A 22189-nucleotide genomic window follows, 5' to 3' on the forward strand; every position below is an offset into this window, starting at 1 on the left:
CTACCATACATCTATTGACTGATACAATGATATTCACTTATTTTCACTGTTGCTTTCCTAATAATTCTTAACTGCATACTTGAATTTTTGTGACCTCCTAAGTAGAGGACTGACATTTTCATAGAAATATTCAACCGCTAAATATCAAGCTAAGTCAAATATATGAAATAAAAATTGGTTTTCATATAGATCAGTTCACATTTTTCTTCACTGAATTTCATCTGCCATTTTAATAACCAGTCATTCAGGCCACTCATATTTAATACCTTTAATAACTTAGTATGATCAGCAAATTTACCAAATAACTATTCACTACTTTTCCAGCATATTCACATGTTCACATATATTTTGAGAAATATGAATCACAGTACATGTCCCATGGAACTCACTCGTGGCCTGTTTCCACTGTGAAAACTGACCATAAAAAAATCACCCTTTTCTCCCATATTTTAACTTTTTTTTTTAAATGAATACAGGAGCTTTCCTCTTAGCCAGCTGCACTGTTTCTTCTGTGTTTCCTCTTAGCCACTTGCACTGTTTCCTGCAGTGTTTGGTGATATCGACAGTGTTAAATACTTTCCAGTTCTTTAAAAAAAAGTTTCAACTGGTTTGCTTAGTACTGACTTAGTGGTCTATACTCTTCTTTCAATCTCCCTCAAATTCACTTTAAAATTGGCAACATATATGCAACGTCACGTCTCAAAAGCTATAAAAATAGTTTTAAACAATGAATTTCACACCACAGTTACCATTTTGACTATTTCACCGCTGAGTGCCTTTGAAAATCTTAGGGGTATGCCATCTGGTCTTGATATTTTTTAAATTTTATTTTGTACCACCTCATACTGACGAAGTATGACTTCAGATGAGTTCCCGCATAGAGAAAAATTCATGTGTGAGAATCTACCAAAATCCTTCTAATCCTTCTAGAATTAAAATGTTGAGACAATTTTGTTCCTATAACTTCTCCTAAGTGTTTCTGTTTTCCTTGATTATCTTTTGGCACTACAGACTCTCTGCCAGACTTCCTGCTGCTGCTATTGTAGAAATAGAATTTCTTAACTTTTCATAACTTATGTTTCTTGCAACTATTTTGGATAAAAAATCTCTTATGTATCTTGCAATTGTTTTGATTTGACTTGCTGTGGGGCTTTTTTTTTAATTTATATTTAGTCTTAAGAAGTTTGCAGTCCTTACATTTTCTTTAAAAATATTTAGCTATCTGAAGGATGTCATCTTGCTCTCAGCAGTCTCTGATATCCTGATGCTTAGCCATGCAAGGCTCCCTTTTTGCCCTTTCTAAAGTGTTTCTTGCTAAGCAGGATGTATTTGCTCTCTGCCTTCAATACAGTCTCTTAAATAGTCTCTGTGCCATCTGCCGTGACTTAACTCTCTCAGTGATTCCTTCCAGATTCTTCCTTACAGGACTCCTTGCTTATAATTGTCCTTTCTGAAGCTGAGCACAACTGTGGGGAGATTTTTTGGCTTCTGCAGCCCTGCAAGGATATCGAATCTAGAGAGAGATTCAGCAGGAGTATTTTGAACAACACCCATCTGGCTTTTGCTTCTTCTCTCATGGGATCTTCAACTATCCAGTCCATGAAAATCAGTAATTTAGTCTCAGCAGGCCTCTAAGGAAACTTACTGTAATGTATGTAAGTGTCACTCTGTTCAATTGAATTTTCTCTGTAAGACTCAGTCTTGTCCTTCCAAATCATCCTACAGTCTTCTGCCAGCAAGTGTGTCATTTCAAACCACATGCTCCTCTCCACCTATTGCCTTTTCCCCGCTCTTTAGCTAGACTCACTTGTGATCTCTATTTAAGTGTCAACTCTTCTTTACAGTCTCCTGTATTCACAAGGTCTCCTTGGTTCCTCTTAAGGCTGAACCTACTCCTTACACTGTTTTTGCAGTTATACATGAAAATACTCCCTTTCAGCCACTCTGTAACTCAGGGAAGGTCATTGCAGAGATCCTGGTCTGCTGTGCCAATGTCGTCGAACCCCTGCTGTGGACAATTGTCAAATAAATCACTCTTAAACCCACAAAAGGATAATGGTACATAAAAGCAGTCGACATAAACCAACCTTTCCTTCCCAGCCACTCCATAATTTATCATAGAATCATAGAATCACAGAATCATAGAATAGTTTGGGTTGGAAGGGACCTTTAAAGGTCATCTAGTCCAACCCCTCTGCAATGAGCAGGGACATCTTCAACTAGATCACGTTGCTCAGAGCTCCATCCACCCTGACTTTGAATGTTTCCAGGGATGGGGTATTTACCACCTCTCTGAGCAACCTGTTCCAGTGTCTCACCAGCCTCATCATCAAAAATTTCTTCCTTATATCTAGTCTGAATCTACCTTCCTTTAGTTTAAAACCATTACCCCTTGTCCTATCACTACAGACCCTACTAAAAAGTCTGTCCCCATCTTTCCTGTAAGCCCCTTTTAAGTATCAAAAGGCTGCAATAAGGTCTTCCCAGAGCCTTCTCTTCTCCAGGCTGAATAATCCCAATTCTCTCAGCCTTTCTTCATAGGACAGGTGTTCCAGTCCTCTGATCATTTTTGTGGCCCTCCTCTGGAACTGCTCCAATAGATCCATGTCTTTCCTGTGCTGAGGGCTCCAGAGGTAGATGCAGTACTCCAGGTGGCGTCTCACCAGAGCAGGATCCCCTCCCTCGACCTGCTGGCCACACTTCTTTTGGTGCAGCCCAGGATACAGTTGGCCTTCTGGGCTGCAAGCGCACATTGCTGGCTCATGTCCAGCTTTTCAACCACTAGTACCCCCAAGTCCTTCTCTGCAGGGCTGCTCTCAATTCCTTCATACCCCAGCCTGTATTAATACAAGGGGTTGCCCTGACCCAGGTGCAGGACCTTGCATTTGGCCTTGTTGAACCTCATGAGGTTCACACAGGCCCAGTTCTTGAGCCTGTCCAGGTCCCTCTGGATGGCATCCTGTCCCTCAGGTGTGTCAGCCGCATCACTCAGGTTGGTGTTGTCTGTAAACTTGCTGAGGGTGCACTCGATCTCGCTGTCAATGTCATTATCAAAGATATTGAACAGTACCGATCCCAATACGGACCCCTGAGGGACATGGCTCATCACTGGTCTCCATCTGGACCTTGAGCCGTTGACCACTACCCTCTGGATGCGACCATCCAACCAATTTCTCATCCACCAAACAGTCCATCCAGCAAATCCATATCTCTCCAATTTAGAGAGAAGGATGTTGTGGGGGACTGTGTCAAAGGCCTTACAGAAGTCCAGACAAATGACATCCGTACTCTTCCCTTGACCACTGATGTAGTCACTGTCATAGAAGGCCACTAGGTTGGTCAGGCAAGACTTGCCCTTGGTAAAGCCATGCTGGCTGTCCCAAATCACCTCTCTGTCCTCCCTATGCATTAGCATAGCTTCTAGGAGAATCTGTTCCATGATCTTCCCAGGCACAGAGGTGAGGCTGACAGGTCAGTAGTTCCCAGGGTCTTCCTGGGATTTAGATTATGTTAAGCCTACAGCTTCTTTCCCAGTATCCTTTAAATTTTGCCCTAGAAACTCCTGTCTCCTTTTCTTCTGCCACAGACACCCTGAGGGTCCATGTCCCCTGACTCCTCCTCACTGTCGGCTAGCAGACAGCCCTGATACCAGATGATATGTGCTACCTCACAGTCAGCAGGCATGTTCCTGTGCAGCTGTCCCCTGATGGGCTGTGGTTCTGCCAGATGCCTGAGTAACAGCCTCCTACCTTCAGCAGGAAACCCAGGGCAGGGCCCTGGCTGCCCTCCTCCCATCCCTCCCCAGGTAATACCCTCCCACACCGAAACTGGCATGGTTATCTTGTGGACGGGTTTTATTTACACCACCACTGGAGAGCCTTGGTATGGACTGAGCATGTATCCCATCAGAGAAAAAAATCTGTCCCTTGGGGATATTTATGCCATGTGACAGTTGGGGCGATTCCTTGTATCAGGAGAGGGACACTTTTATAACATCATGGTGATCACCAGATTTTTGCAGTTTTTTGCTTCCACTTTACCAAATAGTTATTTTAAAATATCCCTATTTTTCTCATTAATTATGGGGGCCCTTGTCTTTAAAAAAATTCAAGTGCTGAAAGTATGTCTCGTAGACACATCCAGAAGCTTTTTTTTTCCACACCTCGTCATTTCAAGCATACTGATTGCTTCAGATAGCTTTTCGGATACCTGATAATGAAACACTGCACTATTCTAGAACCACTTCTGCAGGCACTTCTTATATACACAACACCCATAAACCTAAAAAAGGACCTATCAGTCACCTTAATGTCACCTTAGTTGACAAAGTTTTGCTGGTCTTGTCAAAAAGTTTTGCCTAAGATAATAGAAAAAACACCAAATTTTTGTTGTTCAATGAGATAATCTAATTGTCTCCTCTGGTTTTAAACTTTATGAAAAAATATTTCAGTGCTAATTATTTGCCAACAGTTTCCGAAATTTCAGTAGAGTTTTATTATCCTGTGTTGAAGTGTTATCTCAGGGGAGTATCTGCATAGTATACAGACATCAGCTCAATTTTATCACAATATTGAATACTTACCTAAAGATTTCATTATTTAAATCTATAAAAATCAAGAAATCTGGATTTACCCCTGTGTTACTAGTAGTAGAGTAAGACATGACACATGTGGATACATGTGTGTGCACACGCACTGAAAGTTACTTTCCAGCATGAAACCCCAGTTAATGCAGAGCTGTAAACAACAGCATGTGATTGATGAGAACCATGATTTGCAGTGTCCTCTTCCAACTACATTTGTCACTTAAATTAGGCCTACATGTTGGTATATGCTTATTATTTTTGCATTACACACATTGTGTAAAACCACTCCTGGGACCAGGTCACTATTTTTCATCTCTGCTGTATTTTTCTGAAGAAAATTGTGCATTGTTTCAGGTGTTTTTTGTACAACAAAAATTTCACACACAAGCTGATCTAGAATTCAGCATAGCAGAAAAGTATTTGCAAGTAGTAACAAATTATTTCACTAGATTTTTATTGGGCTATTTTCAAATATAGATGAATGCATTCTGTTCACAAAAATAAGAGCTTTTCCAAATATTATTATTAGATAATAATGGAAGTGCTCAAATTATCATTCTGAAATTTTCTTATCGTTTCAATAATGTTGTCCCTTCTTTAAACAACTCTGAATATTAGTCTCAAAGAATAAGCTCTTCAGTTTTAAAATACAGGTTATCCAAAGAGGGAGCAAAACCAAGCCCATGCAAGTTGTGTGTCCAGATATGTTATTCTAATGACACAGAAACAAAATCACAGTTAAAAGACTGTAAGCCAACCATAAGCTAAAATGTGTGGGAACAAAACACAGCCACCATTCTTTAACAAATACAAACATTTCATTTATCCATTGCACCAATGGAAATTGACCACTAACTTTCTTTAAAAAAAGAGTCAAACCATGAGTTGATCCCAAGTTTTTCCAAATGAGGGAGGCTAACATTCACTTAATGATTTCATTTTGTGATTTCCTGACAAACTGTAAAAGCTATTTATGGCTTCAGAGTCACAAGCAAAGACAGAGCTCTGGTCTTTCTCCAAAAAATACAATAACATGAGCATCTTTTGTAGTAACAGGATGTGTGGCACTTACTTCAGCAGAGCTGGCATTTCATTCATCAGCAGGTAAGGGTGCGCATGCATGCACACACACAAACACACGCATACACTAGTTAGCACATTAGAGCAGAGCAACACATTTTTAAGATATCTGCCCTTTACAAAGTTAACCCACAGATTAAAAAAGGCTTGAATTTTCAAATTTTTGTTGTTGAAAGATCATTTTTCTGTTAGTGAGCACTTAATAGGTTCCATTAAGCAATGAAAAAAAAGAAAAACCTATTCAGCTTTATAAATCAGATACATATGGCTGGATTTAAGATGAATGTTTTAAGTGAACTGGGAATCACATGCTTTACTTTTCTCTTAAAATTACACACAGGCTAATGGACTAAGAAAAAAGGAAAAAATATATTTTTATTCAAAACAGCTCTAGCATTGAAATGTTCAATAACTCGATAACAAAACACTGCAGTAGATGGATAACAATGACTGTTCTTAACTGTAAACTGTAGATTGTTCTAAGGAACAACCTCTTATTCTGTAGCTTCTCAAATTGTTTGTGATCAAATAGTATTAACTTCATGGCCTTGTCAGTATGCTAAAACAAACAAAAAACCAAACAAAAACCAAACAAAAAGCACTAACACAAGCACACCAAAAAAAAAACCCAAACAAAAAACTAAACCAGTTTTTTAATAAAATGAGACAGCTGACAAAAGGTTTCTGGATAATTTTGGAAACCACCATTATTAGACTACATTCCTTTCATTCTTAAACATCCAAATCTTCCCTTGCTAAAACTCACTGATAATAAAAAATGTATCCCATTATATATTTAGATTTCTTCATGTGGATAGTAAAATAAACTATGTTCTGAAATTAAGAGTTAAAATACCACCTCTTGTTTTCCATACATATTTGCCTGTATAAATATACTTCATCATTTTACAAATTACAGTATTTATATTAAAGCTTTCAGTCAGCAAATCATTACAGCTTAGCATGAACAAACAATTCCTGTGTTTTGGTTCTCTCTTTAAATCATTTTTGGAGATAACGAAAGCCAGCCAAAATGAGTGACTGCAAATAATATAAACAACACATTTATTTAGAAAAATAAACTGAAAATGCTGCTTGTCTGTTAGATTTCTCCATGAAGTATAGACAAATGGCTAGAAAAATTTTATGTCAAATACATATTACAAATGACTTCTTTAACAGTAACTGGGACTACAATGTCAATGTTCAATAGGAACATTTTTGATGTATAATTCAATAGACTAAATTTCTTGGCTGCTAATATGATAAAAAATGGATGCTATTAAAAAAGATTATATCCCCTTTTTAAATACACCTTATCATGTTGATGCTTTTTCATATATATACATATATATATATATGTATGTATATGTATGTATTTATTTAAACCTAAGAAAGGACCATAGTCCTTTCTGTGAAGAGATCCCCATAGTGAAAGAGAGCGCAAATGTTTTTCTTCAGTTCTAACTTTTTAATTCCTTTTGGAGCCCCAGCAAAATATAGCTTGTTGTGGTCAAAAATCTCCTGGGGCCATCTGTGCAAATGGTGGCGCACATCATTACCCTGAATGGAAGTGACAGTGCAAATACTAGAAGTGCATTGAGATGCAATCTCTAACAGCTGAACTTCTTCAAAGTTGGGTGGAGGACAGGAGACAGCATCCTTTTAAGCAATTTAACATCACCGATGCCCTGTTCCTGTATGGCTTTGAATATGTACAAGGGATGACAGAGGTCTTCTTTCCCCACAAACAGTAACATTCCTCTGTTACAGTAAATGAATTCATTTTCTGCTATCACCTAAGTGCTTCATTTCTCCTTTTGGCTACATATCAAAATATTTTTGGATGCTGGCTGGACCCACGAAAAACTCGTTGTTTGTTACTCTGGTTGCTCAGCACAGAACTCAAGGCTTGGAGAGAGCAGTTTCTGCAATGGGGCAAGACATTTAGTCCTCTTTATTCTTCTTTCCCACTAAATGGAATTTAAGGCTGTGGCTTTTGCCAGAACTCAGCTAGTAGCTGTCAGATCTGAGAAAGATGATTCAATGCAGATTACACCCGTCATCAGTTGTGCTCTGACTTGAAGGGCTTTTCCATTCTCCACAGAGGGTCAGGTTCCTGGTTACTTCTCAGATCTGGCCTGTAAGAAGCCACAATGATGAATCTGATATGCAAGAAATTAACTGACGTGCCTCCAGGTATAGATATTCCTTCAAGCCTGAAGGTGCTGTTAAAAACAAAAGAAGACAAGGACAAAGTTATAAAAATGTTAGTTTAAATAGACAAACTTAATAGAAAACAAAGCAGAATTTTGAATGATTGTTCCATTTTTCATGTAAGCAAGAGTTCAAAGAATTATATTTTGAAACTTGACCTTTTACAGTTGTACTTTATTATTGATACAAGCCTTGGTTCTCTGCTGGGGTAAATGGGTTTAACTTCAATGGTGTCTTTGGAATCACATTATATTACACCACCTGAGAAACTGATCGTTACTATCCTAGGTCTTGGAGTATATGGGGATCTTGAAATTATGATTTTTTAATCTTTTTTTTATTATTCTTTTTAAGAAGATTACCCTTCTTAACCTACCTAACATAACAATTCAGCTTAACAATATGTCTTAGGGCACAAAATGAAACAAAAACTCCTGAGATTCTAAAAATAAAGAGCTATACATTAAGCATTTGAGAAAACCTCTGAGAATTCAAGTCTAATTTAACCTGAGAATCTGGATTCTAATCCCTATTCTCAAATTAAATAGAAAGTTAATTCAGCAGAAGTTTCTCACCTGACAGTTAAGTTTCCTAATCACTAAAATACTATATAAAATTTTGATTTGGGTCTTTCACATTCCCTTTTGTGAAACTGCTTTAATTTGTATAAAACACTAAAATAGTCCTAGAGTAAGTGAAAGAGAATAATGCTCCAATCTAGTGCTGAGGTTCACTGACTCACTGAATTTCCCTGCTTTATTTATTAGACAAGATAAAGCAGCATCAAAAGGAGAGACCTTGGGATAATTACCTGTTGGTAGCTAGGGCACTAACTTGGGTTAAATGATTAAATTCACACCTCCTGAGGAAAAGAATGAGAACTTCCTCTTCCAGTGTTGGTGATTTACACCCAGAGCTACATACTGCAAGGGGGAGGAAAATTACTTCTTTGACATTAGTTTTATGAATCTAGCCCTTCATTCACATTTCTTCCTATTTCATATTGACTGCTTCAGTTTGCTTCAATTTGATAAAGGTTGTCAAGGGGTAGGACAGAATTTCACTTTGGCAGGGAAAAAAGAGGGATCTGAAATTGGTGAGTTGTGAACCCTTTTTATTTTTTTCCCCACAACTAAAACAAAATATCAATTATTGAGGGAAACTTAATTAACATTCAGGATTGTAACAGTGGCCCAATGTAACCCAGCAGTCTAGCAAACATGGTATAATGAATTTATGACAAAATTGGCCTGGAAGGAAATTTTTTTCCTAGTCAACTATTTAGGGTTTGGCTCACATTATTAATGAAAAAGAAGAGTATCCTAAACATCTGTTAGCAGCTTATTTTTTAGCTGAGGACAGTCTTCGTATCACTAGAAACACACAACCCTTTTTCAGCTGTCAGTTTCTGGCTTCAATTACATTTGGGCTAATGATTCATATATGTTAACACATCATAAAAATAAGAGAAAAAGATGGTATTGCCCTTGAACTCGGCTTAATGCTCATGAAACAGGATGAATATGGTACAACAAACTTATATGTAAAAGTAATAATAATAATAATAATAACAGAAATAATTAAAATAGTCTTTGTTCTGTCAGAAAACAGTTGTTCCTCAAACTTATTCAGAATACAGTACAATAGAATGTTGAGCAGCTGTAGGCATGAAAAGCAATATATTTTTTTTTCTTTTCCTCTGGGTTGCAATTCATAAACATATTCAGTATCATGCCCACAAAACCAGTAAGTGTTATATCAGGTATACCTTGATTCCTCTAGCATCTCTCTTATTCGGTCGTCAACCCACACAATTTGATTTATTCCCAGTCATACAACCACATGACATCCACCTTCATTTCATCAACATTCTACCAAAGAAGAAAAGCCCACCTTTTGTTTCTTTATGATACCTCTGCTAAAAAGCACAAACTGCACCACTGTGAAAAATGTGATGCACCTCTCCACATTAATAAAGAATTTGTTCAAATTAGAATATTATGGTTAAGCTTGCTCAGTGAAAAATTCAGAAGGTGGAAATGCCAGCATTAAAAACAGAAGAAGAAGTTACTCTTGTCACCTGCAAAAAAATTCCATAATTACAAATCATTATTGTACACACGAAGAAGTGAGGCACAGAGAGAAAATAGGCCAGCCATTGAAAAAAAATATGTCTACTAATTACAGATTCCTATCCTGAACTGTCTGGTTCTTAAGTCTATAGTTTTTACTATTTTGACAGCAAGGCTTTACATTCAGATTGCTACATTTAATTAATCATTACAAAATCCCTTCATTACATCATACCTTGTCAATATCCTCATAGTGAAAAAACCTGACCTTACTAGGAACCTAGAGTTCAGATAATTTATGGAAGACTTTGTTCACTCACATCCCCTCTCCTCCCTTTCATTACTTTGGCAGCATCTTCGGGTCATTCTCTTCCGTCTACAGCATCAGTATTTAGTTCCAAAAAACAGAGAAACCAATGTAATTGTTTTCCCCGTTCAAAACCAGATAATTACTCTTCCATAATAAAAAGTTATCTTTTACTTCTCTGTCAGTATTACCTGAAAAACATCTACTCTCTCCTGTTTCCTTCTGTTTGTCTCAGTTTTCTTAAAAACTGAAAGTGAGTCCAGTCCAATCTATGACGACATCCTCCTCCTCATCAGGGCCACGACCATGGTTTGGTCATGCACACTATGTGTTATGAGTCCTATGTCCACAGAATGCTATGCAGAACACTGCAGATGGAAAATATTAAGGGAAAAGGTTTCTAAAGGGAACCACCCTTTCACCTCAGACCTATGGCTGTGCATACACTGATTAGTATAAATTGAACAGTGATTTACAGGTTTGGTACAAAACAGGAAAATGGTAGGAAGGGACATTTCTCCAAGCTTAGCTGAATAAGGAATACATTTTGTTTTAAAGATATTCAGATACAGAGGTGCTCAGGTTCAACTTACAGTATTTAAAGAATAATAAATGCATTTTGATTCTATAGTGGCACGACAGGAAGACAACAAGCAAATTATATAGAAGACATTTATCAACTTTGAACTGATGAGTGCAGTGGTGACTGCCAATGAGCATAAAAAAGGATACTTTAAATGCAACTTTCTATGGTGAGCCTAGTGCCTTTTATCAAGAAAAATGAGAAAACAACTAGGAAATGCACTTTACATTCAATTGAGAAAGAGAGATTTACTTGATTAATATTAAGCTATATAATTTCCACATCATTTTAAGAGTCCGATAAAAGCACCGGACAGAGTAGCCTAAGTAAAATCTCCGTTATTTGGGCTATTTTATCACAGACAGCGTAATTTGGACATATGTTGTTACCTGTCATAAGCACACTAGCAGTCAGAGCACATGCCAAACTATTAGTTGTACTCACATATTTAAGTGTATAACAAATGTTCCTAAGGAAAAAAAAAATCACATAGTAATAAATCCTCCTAAACATAGTGTACATATTTTCTAAATATTGTTTAAATAGTAATGACAGCTGTTACTCAGGTATACCTGAAAGATACAGAAATATTTAGATTCAGTTATAGACTATTTTCTCTATATTACCTTAGGTTTTTTACTCCTTTCAGATAAGATGCATTACTATGCTAATTCCTTCAATAGAAGAAAGAATTATTGAAAGGGAAGGGAATGCTTTTGTAGAGGTTTTTTTGTTTGTTGCTATTGTCCAAGAAATCCTCATCATGACCCCTGGCATACTTTTTTTTAGGTATTAATTTAAATAACGGATTTCAGAAGACACACAGCTTCAGTTAGAAGCCAGAGCATCTCAGATAAAATCGTATATGTTTTATGATTAAAGGAATTCTGCTGAATGCAAAAGCGATGTTTTTACCCAGCATTTTATTTCTCCATCAACATTTTAACTATATAAGCCAATGTTAGTATTTTTGTGTATAGCACAGTTGAGACATCTTTCTCTGTAAAAACTAAAACAACCAAATATAAACAACACAGAAAGTTAACAAATCCACCACCACACTTCTTTGTAATTCTTCCTATTTTTTTCCTCAGGAGCTTCAGAATACTTACTTACGTGTGATTGCCTCATCCTACTGTTTCAGTCTATAAATAATTTATTTGCCAATGAGCAAACAAGAATTCCCAATTGCTTATTGGAAGTTTTTCTTTCAAAGCTTTGAAAGAGATTGCAAATGGCATGAAAACCCAAAATATCTAAATTTATACATTTTCAATTTTTTCCTTTACACACTATAATTCATTTATATGTTGACAGCATGTATTAGCTTCTACAGTAGTATTATTCTTATCGTTTTGCTAACCTCTCCTAACAATGCTTCCCTAATGTGATTATCAAGTCCTCTGTTGTTCCAACTTTGATATCTCTAGAGCTTTCTCTAAAACCAGTTCTATATATAGTTCTATAAAGATAATCCTAAATAGAAATCTGTAAATGATGTCAGAGATTATATGATGAAAGCATTTATTAAATACACTTTTCCAATTGAACTCACACTGCTTAAAGAATGTATTTGTAGAAGTTTACTGGTTTTTGTGTGTTTGCACAACAAACATGAAGAACATCAGAATATTGGCTCTAAGAGCTACTCTAGAATAATTTTTTTATAATGAAAAATTAATGGTAACAGAAGCATGCAAAGAATGTCAGGAGCATCATGCTTGTCGTGAAACTCATAAAATTTCTTGTTTGTTACTTATGGACTGCTTGCCAAATTGCTGTGGTGCTTGTCTCAATAATGTCCCAAACAGTTTAGACTTCACAGAAGCAATTTGTGGAACTGACAACATGAAATTAAGCCTTTTTTGTTGACACCACTAGTTTCCAACACAGCTGAAATCTAGCCAACCAAAGTTACCAGGTGATATCCTGACACCATGGAAGTCAATAGCCTACATTAGGGGTTGCCATGATGAATGCCAAAAATGTCAAAACTGACAAAAAATGTTAAAAGGGCAAAGAGTGGCACTGGAAAAAGTCCTGATGATGTATCCTGGGAAACTCTGGCAGCCTTGTTCACTGGCCAGAGGCATGTTGTCTGGTAAGAGAAGTATATATAAATTTAACTAGAGAAGTAAGATCTTACTTCCTTGGCATGTACAGAAAGGAAGTATAAATAAGCATTTTTAAAATTCCTCAGACATATTTTTGGCTGAGACAATACATTTCTGTTCACCATTTTCAACCTTTGAAACATTTTTATCAGGTCATTTTTCTTGACATGACTTTCTTTCTTTTCATTTGCCTTTTTGGTCATTCATCCACTTAGATGTGGAAAACTGTTTTGGCAATATCTTAAAGCATGTCTTAAGATAGAATTGGTTATGCCAAGTGTGAATACATTCCTAGGAAGCTTATTTATTTTTTCATTAGTTTTTTAATATATTATGATACATCCTTCATGAGACACATACTCACAAAATATTTCTGGGAGGGTGTTTTTTCTTCATTTTGTCTCTGGGATACATGTTTACTAGCTCACAGAAAAGCTATTTTCTCAAAAAAATAGTGTTGGACTACATTTTATCTTGTATTTGACTAACATGCACAGAAAAAGCAAGCAATTATCAGGAAGAGGAAATCAGTATTTTTGTGCTAGAATATGATATAAAATTTGAGCTATCTTTCATGTCAAAGGAACAAGGCATGGATCTTCCTAATTTTCATTTACAGTTAGGCTTCTGATGTAGACTTGCTTAAAAAGCAAGGCCAAGTACACTTAAATGCTTGTTTATCAATGGCTGTAATAGAATATATATACATATATGTAAATATAAACATATATATTTGTGCATTATTTATGTATCCTATGTATGTGTATACATACAATGTACGTAATATATTAATTCTCTTTTTCTTCTGCTGAGTTGGGTTAGCTACAGGACAGATATTGGACAATATCCACAAGGCTGGAACCAATCAGACTGCAGTTTGCAAGGTCACATCCAAAGCCACTGTTCAAGCAGCCACTGCAGTTGTACCAACAGCAGTAGCTGAGCAACCAATGTGAAAACTAGATTGCGTCTGTCTATACAGAAGTAGTTACACTTCAGCTTAGTTACACCCCTAGAAGAGATATGTTAATGATACTACAGAAATGAATTTGATGTACTGACAGCCACTCTAATGTCTGGTGATGGTTCTTGAACAGTAGACTAATTATTTAGCTATAAGGTCTTTTAATACAGAAAGTATTTGAGTATTACTTTACAAGGGATTACTGAAATAATTTATACCAAGTGCTCAGTGGACAATAATTAAACCATAAAGCTAGCCTTGCATATGAGGCACAACTATATAAAACTAAATTTGGGTCCACTTTCTGGTTTGACTGCAGATTTCCTTTGAGATCCAAGCAATACTTTTAATCTACATGTTACAAGTTAACAGCATTTGACTCTGTCCTTTTCACTCTCTACAGATTTCTGCTTCATCTTTTCAGAAAGTAAATACTCTGAAACACTGAACCTACAAGCACAAACACTAGAACAAGAGAGTTTTGATGCTTGTTGAGGGCTTTCTATACTCTTGAAACAGAAACAAATAAGCCCTACATTGCTAGTGATAAACAAAAACTTGCTTCTTGCAGCATCCTTCTGCTGAATATTGGGGGGGTGGGGATGCATGGCTTGGTAAACCTACTGCCACTTTCCCAAACTGAGGTTCTGTATCTGAGATGTGCAAAGAGAATCTTCTATAGTGATATGGAAAACAATATGGTCCAGGGAACCCACCTATTCATTCTTACTGCATTTTTTTTGGTTTAAATATAGGCTTTTAAAAATAAGAGCTAGATAATACATGATACTATTTTAATCTTTCTGCCCTTATTTTTGCCCTTCTTTTCATGCTGAGTCACAGCAAATTTCATTAATTAGCTTGAATGCACATCTGTGTCAAATGGAGGTAGAACAAAGATTAGGAAAAGAAAGAGATGTGAAAGACATCTAAATCCCTAACAGAAGTACCTTTCTATTTATAATGATTAGTGAAAAATTAGCTAGTAACACACTTGGGGAGTTGGTTACAAATTTTATCTATCTAGCTTAACACAGGGCAATGCCATAGCAAGCAAATAATGAAACAAAATTATTAAGTATGAAGTAGCTTTGCATTTGCAATGAGCTGCCAAAGAATGTCACATCCAATATCTAGTGCTGGGAAGTTTCCTATCAATGTTGTACCTATTACGTCTTTGCTTAATCTAAGGACCTTGCCATCATTGCCTTCTTACATTCTAGTTGTTGGCAGAAACTAACAGAGAGGGAAGGCCTGACAGGTTAGAAAAGACACCACATATCCGATATGTGTCACTGTTTTTTCTGTAAAAATTCAGATTTCCTGTGGTTTACTTCTAAATCAGTCAATTCCTGAAGCTGACTATATAACAGAAAACAGGATGATACTACAAATCCCTGTGAACTTACACTCACTGAATAAAAATAATTTATTTGAGTATATGGCATAATCTACATGCCAATGGAAAAAAAAAAAATATCAGTCAGTGAAAGGGACATTAGTCTCAGGACAAGTGAAAGTTCACACAGAATAGTTAAATGCTTTAAAGGACTTGCATCTGCTATTATTTAAAAATTTTGAGGTTTATGTTTCAATTTTTAGAGTTTAGAGGGTTTTGTGTAATTACATGTCTTAAAGTGACATGCGAATGATTTGAAAATCATTCTCCCCAGAGTACATCTTCCAGCTGACAGGTGTAACCTTTTCTTATTCAGCCTGGAGCTAGGAAGGATGGATGATAAGTGCAGTCCTCCACTTGCTTATTTTTAAAAAAAAAGTATATGCATGAAAAGAGCCATGTAGGAGACAATGTAACTATCAATATTTCTGCTTTTTTTGGACATTTACTGATCTTTCATCTATTTCAAATTACTCAAGTAATCCAGCAGCCTTGGGATTAGGCCTACTTTGCAAGCCAAAAGGACTTAAAAGACATCAGAAAATATCTGTAAATACTTTGGCACAGCCTTTCTGCAGATTTGCCTATTGAGGGATGAAATAATTTGTGATTCTAGCTGACAACATGCTGTTCATTAACAACTGCTTTACAGGATTTATTTTTTCCTTTATCATTTGGCAGAAATATTTTGCCACACAACAAAAAAATTAATTTCACTGCCAGTAGAGATATGGAGATTACTGAAACTACATTATCCTGTTCTCCCTAAACGTGCCCATGTGACTGAAGACTCACAATGATTCATTACTATTGTGGTCAGTCAACATATTCAAATTCAATTTTTTTCTTTACAAAAGAAAAGGGTTTTCTGTGATGCTTCTGGACACTGGGAGGTTTTGTCTTTGTAGCTATGAATTTTTAGCTGCTAGAAATTATGCAGTAGCTCAGAGCTGAATCTTGGGCAGAAGCCTATAGGTGCAAGAGAGGCCCTGAGGCCATGCAGCAGTGGGATAGTGATTACTACAAGCCTCCATACTTCAGCAGCCTACTGGAAGACTTTCTGACCACCAGCTGCAGCCCCTTTCCATCACAAGACACAATAGAAAGGGTTGCATCTAGTACTTGAGACTTCATGCGTTGTGAAAGAAAAATACTGAAACTTCTACACATTCATTTACCAAGACTTAACCAGCTACTTTCTTGAGCTCCCGAGGAAATCACGGTATCAGGAAGAAATTGAATGGAAACAGCAAAAGATATTCTAAAAATGTAACTGAATATATTCTTAGATTGGAAGATGAAAAAAAAAAACATAGCTAAGCATGAGTGAATTACCTAGCATCTTCATATGCCTTGTACCTTCAGCAACAATACGCATGAAAGAAATTGACCCGACATGACATTTACATTGAAGATGTATGAAAGAATCTCCTTATGGAAAGCACTATGTATTTTCTGGGAATGTTCAAATGCAATGAATGTAAACCTTGGTAAAGAGTTCTGATTTGTGAAGTGGTATATACTCTACTAGATTGTACTTGCTTTCTAGATTATAAAAATAGATGCAGGAAGCTAAAACTTTTGCAAATACACAACGGTTCAATTCAAACTTTCATTTTAAGTGATGTCAGCTTCTATTTCAACAGCTTCTTCAAATACTTGTATATAAAACAAGAGATGCTGTCCTGGTTTTGGCTGGGATAGAGTTAATTTTCTTCCTAGTAGTTGGTATAGTGCTGTGTTTTGGATTTAGGATGAGAATAATGTTGATAACACACTGATGTTTTAGTTGTTACTAAGCAGTGCATATACTAGTCAAGGACTTTTCCACTTCTCATGCTCTGCCAGGTGCACAAGAAGCTGGGAGGGGGCACAGCCAGGACAGCTAACCCAAACTGGCCAAAGGGCTATTCCATACCATATGGCATCATGCTCAGTATAGAAACTGGGGGGAGTTGGCTGGGGGGTAGTGATCGCTGCTCGGGGACTGGCTGGGCATTGTTTGGCAGGTGGTGAGTGGCTGCATCACTTGCTTTCTTCCCTTTGGTTTTGTTCCTCTCTCTCTCTCTCTCCTTTTCCTTTTCATTATAATTTATTATTATTATAATATTTCATTTCAATTATTAAACTGTACTTATCTTAACCCACAAGTTTTCTTACTTTTGCTCTTCAGATTCTCTCCCCCATCCCACCAGGGGCAGGGAGAGTGAGCAAGAGGCTGTGTGGTGCTTGGTTGCCACTGCAAACATAACAAACCATATGCAAGTAATGTTTAAATGGCAGAAATATCAGTTTATCAGAAATATTAGTATTAATGTTTTTCTTAGGCATTCAGAATGATGCCTTTTAATTTACTTTGAGTAATCCTAAAAATGACCTGTTATGTTGGTGTGACATAACACTGTATTTGAAAAAAACACACTCTAGAAAAAGGCAAAGAAAACAAAGATCAACATTTCACTTCTCATTTTGCAGATCTGCCGTGGGTCACTTTACTTCTGTAGCCTGTTTAACCATTTTAAGCTGAATGCTCAGAAGTCTAGACTTGAATGAAATGATATTTTCTGACAAATTTAGTGATCACTGTTTTTCTCCATTCAGCTCTAATGCTGTATAATGTTATACACAACTGGATGGGACAGTCAAACAGAAGTTCAGCAATAAATCTTACCTCCACTTACTTAGCCTTTAAGGAACTTAATTTCTCTTGGTTATTAGCACAGACATCCCTATCAAAATCTACACGTGAAAAATGTAGTGAAGAACTACTTCAAGTGCACAGGTAGCAGCATGTGGTGAGCTCCAGCAGGAAAAGGGGACGATTATACAGGCAACAATCTATCCTAGTTTCAGATCTCTTTCCTTATTACAGGAAAACTTCAAAGCCATAAAGCATCTCTGCCTTAGGCCTTTCATAATGCCCATCAAATATGCTTAAAGACTTGGCTCACAATGAACATTAAATCCTTTCTTTTTTTTTTTTTTTTTTTGGTTGGCTGGTTTGTTGGTTTTTTTTCAATATCAACATTTGCAAACCTCAAGACCTTTGCCAGTGCAGACTGGCTTGCTGACTGAAAATTGCTGGCCATCCCTGCTTCAACACAAGTATCCATGCTCATCTGGTTTTGGAGCGATTTCCTTAACAAAAAAGATATTCAGACCAACAAAAGCAGCTCAGAATTCAAATACAGCCCATTAAACTCTCCTGCTAATGCTATTCGGGAAAAGGTTACTAGCAAAATGTGCAATCCAGTGTTTTGCACATTAAGCACAGGCCTCAAATACACTGTTTGTCTGGCCAATAAAATACCACAAACTATCAGGCCAGATTCTGTGAGTTGTTCACCAAAGAGGCTAGTCATTTTGAGGGACTGCCTTGAAGTTGAAAACAAGAATAAAACCTCTGGATCTATTTATCTAAATCAGTTAGTCAGATATATAGGAAAGCCTGCTGCAAAATCGTGATTCCAATCAGAGTGGTGGTACATGCTCTGGGCTATGTGGATTGGAATTATGTTTGAAGTGCTGAATCTACTGTGTGCCCACTGAGTTGGCCAAGGTCCTCTCCAATGTTGTTTTCCAAGCTACAGTTCAAACTAAGAGAGTTTGCAGCTCTTCAGATAAGTCACAGATGGTCTTCTGCATATTTGAAACATCTCTTCAAGCATTTCCTCCTCTGCACAGGACAGAAGGCCAAAATCACTGTTAATTCTTTTTCAAGTAGGATGGACTTTCTGTCTGTCATGATATATAGCAAAGACACTTGGCTTTGTTTTCTGTAATCGATGCATCCAGAAATGGTTTGATCTTGTTGAACTAGTTAAAATTATTAGAAGAAAGTACTTACTCTTGAACAAAGATTCCCAAATCTTATAAAATCTATGGTTAGAGCTAAAGTTGTATGCACAAATTTCAGATTTTCTGAATTTACTCTATTTTGTACACCATTGTTCTTTAAATCCTACCTTATAGCCTCTTAACTTTTAGTTTCTGGTGTTTGAAACCAAGTAAATTCTCACTGACACATAATCCTGCTGCCTAACACAAACTTATGTTTGCTGCTGTGACCTTGCATGGGAAGGTGGTCTCTTCTCTTGAAGTCATGGGATATCATCACTATTTTGATGCTTCTGCAGATGCTCTAAGAGGTGTCTGCATGTCCCCAGTGACTTCTCCAGTGTCCCTCTTTCCTTTCCATGGAACAGAGAGTGTAAGAGTGAGTAGCAATACAAGATACAAAATTCAGAAAGACACGAGGCTCCAGAAGTTCTGTGGGTGATCTCTGTCAGAGCCTGGAAGAGTCTGGAGGACAATAAACTGACACCTATCTATCAGAAATATTTTAAAAAAATTAAAAATAGCCCTGACAAGTAGGTCATCTTTGATTTCTCATAATTATACTCTTTTCCTGTGTTCCTTCTTTCCTTTTGATACTAAAACATCCAAAAAGAAGGTTTCGTGTTAGTTTAGACAGATAGTGCCCATCTAAGGCACTGACCATGTATCAGCAGTTCAAAAGACCAACTTACTTCAGGTGGGGTAACTTTCAGGAAAAGGAGAATTGCCCAACACATATGACACTGCTGTATCAAATATGACAATGGGACAAATGAAATGTATTTGGTGAAAACCAGCAGTTTCGTCACTACAACAAAACTAGATAAAGGAATTTACAGAGTGGGTTCTCAGTTGCCCTGATGGTGCAGTAAGCCAAGTATACAAAAACAAAAAATGCAATACCATAAAATTTAAGTAAATTAAGTCATCAAAACATAAATTCATTTTTTGATGAACTTTCTTGAAATTTTTTGTAGAGACCAGACATCATTTTAGACATCAGTGAGCAGAGCCTGGTAAAGATAGCATGCAACTTGTGTTAAGCACTGTATGACAAAGCAATGCACCCAGAAGCAAAAGAGGAAGGAAAGCCTGCTGAATCCATAATTTGGATAATTCCCTTGCAAATAGTTGAAAATCAACTCTTCTCCAGTCATAATGCACCCTGGTTTGTTTTGGTGGGTTTTGGGGTTGTTGGGGTTTCTTTTTGTGCAAAGAATTGTGCTTTGGACAGTACAATGTAGAGATGAAGAACTAATTGGAAATTCTTAGCTGATTAAAATAACAATGAGAAATAAAATGGCTTTGTATTTCCCTTGCAAACCCAACATGAGAAGCTGGAACTTTGGCCTGATGAAACTTTCTTCTACAGTTAATATTGAAAAATGTATTAATCCTTAATATCACTTCTCCTTTTTAAAGTTATCTAAAAGCCTCTTAAATCTTAATGCCTAAAAGAGCCTCTAACCAAGAGCAGTACAAAAACTTTTAAGTGAAGAAAACTGGAACAGCTTGCTTTTATTTCCAATACTTATATTTCATAGCCAGAAATGTGTCCTGGGGCGATAAACTGGGATAATAAACTGAATCATCTGTATCAATAATTAGAAGTACATGCTTACTGCTTACAAGGAAATACTTAACTTTCAAAATACATTGCCTAGATAGAAAAAAAGGCATCAATGTGTAAGTATCACTAAAAGTAAAGATGTTAACTTTACCTTTGTAAACTGTTTTACCTGTGTCATAGTGATTTTTCAATAACAAAACAAGGAAAAAGAAAAAACAGGAAGAAATATAACAAGCTCTTAGCATGTGGGTATATAAATCACTGCACTAATCACAACTGTAAGTCAGTGATCAGCTGAAAGCTCATTGCTGATGTAACAAAATCTTCATGTATCACGTCAAACCTGCAAAGTATATAATGGACAAATGACAAGCTGACAGCTCACTTCTGGGAAGCCTTTTTCCACAACACCAGCCTCTATTTTGAGTGAAGTCTTACCACTCCTCCCACCAACAAAGAGTATGTGCTGGTAGGTAAATTGTTAGCTGCATCCTCCTGCAATCTTCTATTAAAAGTCTCAGTATAACTGTGAACTTATTTTTCTTTGAGAATCAAATTCTAGACTATTTTAGGGAATGTCTAAACATATTCCAGCAGAGAGCAGGTGAAAAGACACTCAGCTGCCTTTGTTGCTGTAATGCACATCAGGTAACCGAGTCATCAAGAGAATATGGCTTTTCTTAAAGGGATGGGAAGATAAAAGGGGGGAAGTCAGAAGACTTCACCCCCTCTTTGTGGCTTGGGAAAAGTCAGCTTCTGGTGTGGGATCTGAGAAGGAAGGACAAGAGGACAGAATTTGGTGAGGTTTTTGCTTGCTGTTTTTGGTATTTGTGGCTGTTGAGAAAGGGGGAAATCTGGCATAAAGCACGTCCTGTCTGGTGGTCATGCTTGCAGAAGCAGCAGCTCAGAGCCTGGAGGAGCCCTGATGAGGAGCTGTGGGCAGTGGGCAGGCTTTAGATGTGATGCCCCAAAATAGGGAGTGCCCTTGGCAGTACATCCATAACTGTCGGACAAACTGAAGAGGGTATGTGTTTGTGGAGGTTGCAGAAGAGGAGTTCAGCCTTCAAGCATAGGATACAGTAGATGAAAAAGGGATACTCTGTCCTCTCAGTATGGTGTTTATGCTTTTCCAAAACACTCTCCTCTCTCATGGCACCTTCCTCTATCAAAATCCATACAGAAACACAGAGCATGCTTCAGGCACAGGGAAGCTGTGAGTTCAAAATGCCTCAAGCAGAGGAAGCAACTCAATTTGGATTTCTCTTATCTCTAGCAACAGAGGACAAAAGAAAGGCAGTCTACAAACACCATCTCCTTCTCCAGCAATTTGTAAATCTAGCACATCTGTCCCATGCTTTATTTATGAGTGAATGAAAAACAATTGGATTTGTGTCAGCTAGAATATCTAAATGCTGAAAGGAATGACAGATTTCAGTTTTTCATTTTGGCCATACAAATACA

General features: G+C 36.9%; 1 protein-coding gene across 1 annotated transcript in view; it reads right to left on the reverse strand.

The window, feature by feature from the left end:
• Positions 1–5423: 5423 nt before the first annotated feature.
• PRR16 (proline rich 16) overlaps positions 5424–22189 on the reverse strand; it is a 169165-nt gene continuing 152399 nt past the window's right edge. Inside the window, 1 exon segment of the mRNA XM_072860473.1 lies at positions 5424–7893. The gene's annotated coding sequence lies outside the window, so the exon portion shown is untranslated.

The sequence above is a fragment of the Ciconia boyciana genome, chromosome 4, assembly GCF_034638445.1.
Source record: "Ciconia boyciana chromosome 4, ASM3463844v1, whole genome shotgun sequence".
NCBI lineage: Eukaryota > Metazoa > Chordata > Aves > Ciconiiformes > Ciconiidae > Ciconia > Ciconia boyciana.